Raw genomic sequence first — 1,734 nt, 5'->3', positions numbered from 1 at the left:
TGCTACATTAAAATTACAACTGCACCCTCTATGATTTCACTGGTGAAAACTGGTTCTTGAAGTACTGAAATTATTTTTCCAGTTTCTTCAATCTCTACACTCTGTTCAACCAGTAGAACAAGATAATACAGCCTGCCTTGACCCATAAACCAGAAACAAAACAAACAAATTGGAAGGGAAAAATCCTGCTATTGTGTCAATGTTGACTATAGGACAGAACTATCCTTTAAAAGGGTTTCCTAGGCTGTAAATCTCTCCAGGAAATGAAAGTCTCATCTTTCTTCTGTGGATGGTAGGTGTTTTCGAACTGAAGACCCTGTGGTCAGCAGCCCAATATATACTCAGAGTGCCACTAGGGACCCTTGATCCTTGTAGGCTATCAAATATGAAAGTTGTTTGTTTGTTTTTATCTGGCTGAATAACTTCTCAAAGAAAGCAATGGAAAATGTGAGGGTTAATACACCTTGCTCAGGGGTACCCCCTTCAAGTGACACCTAGAGCAGGTCCTATACCTGCCATACCTTAGATCCCCCTTGGGGGCAGTTTGACTCTGCACACGTTGGATCACAAAGGGCCAAACTTGACCGCCGTGCAACTCATGACTCCCCGCATGGATTTATCATTCACCTTGCAATTCCAGTTTGAAAAGCCCCGTGGTTAACAGTAGATTTGCTGTCTCTAGTCTACAAATGCCCCAATGCCTGTAGCCTCTCTGGAGGATAATAATCTATGTGCTTAGAAAGTTGTGCAAATGTCATCATATTCCAAAGAAAACTTCAACATTCCAGTTCAAAGAGGGAACCACGGGCTATGATTTCTGACAAGAAGGATTAGCAGAAGCCCAGACACGTGAGCTTTGTCACATAACTCTGAATGTGTGACCAAAAAGAAAGTTTAAAAACATTTGTAACTAAATATATGATCAGTATTCCAGATAATCAATGCGATGACAGAGCTTCATATAAGATTCCAATCTTAATTAAGAATTTTATCTTTTTTTTTCTTTTCAGAAAAGTGGCACTAATTTTATTATTTTCAGATGACACAATTATAAACCAGAAAACCCCAAGGGGATAGTCTAAAAAAATCTATTAGACGTAAAAGCTCCGTAACAAGATCTGGTTGCAAAACAAATACGATATATACCTTTACGTTGTTTGTTGTTTAGATATCGCGGTGTCACCTTAGACTCAGTCACCCCATGTCTAGTAGAATGAATACTTGCCTCATCCTACATGGTCTCCACAATAGTAGGTAAGTCCGAGCCTATTGTGACAGCCATGGTGTGAGTCCGTCTCGTGAGGGGCTTTCCTCTTTTTTCCTGACCCCCCCACCAAGAATGATGCCCTTCTCAGGTCTTGGTCTCTCCTGAGAGCATTCTGCGGGTACTTGCTCTAAGACTGATGTGTTCTCTTGGCAGTCCGACAATCAATAAGGCGGAGCAGAGAAGCATCGATAACATTTGAAAGGGGTGGGGTGGTGAAGACTCTCAAATACACCCATGAATTTTATCTTTTTAATGCATCTCCTTTCTAATAATCATGTTTGACCAAGTCAGATAATGAGAATATATTTTTTGATAAAATAGAGACGTGGGCTTAAATAACACGAGAGAGTAAAATTACTTCTAACAATCTGTTTAAAGATTCCATTAAGAAATGCTGGTACATTTTAGATCTTGATAATGCATTTATATGTGAGTTCCACATGAATATGGAATGAATTAAAAAAGCA

Source organism: Echinops telfairi, unplaced genomic scaffold (genome assembly GCF_000313985.2).
Source record: "Echinops telfairi isolate 266 unplaced genomic scaffold, ASM31398v2 ScPeMD7_10;HRSCAF=50, whole genome shotgun sequence".
Classification (NCBI taxonomy): Eukaryota; Metazoa; Chordata; class Mammalia; order Afrosoricida; family Tenrecidae; genus Echinops; species Echinops telfairi.
Note: the sequence above shows the minus strand (reverse complement) of the source record.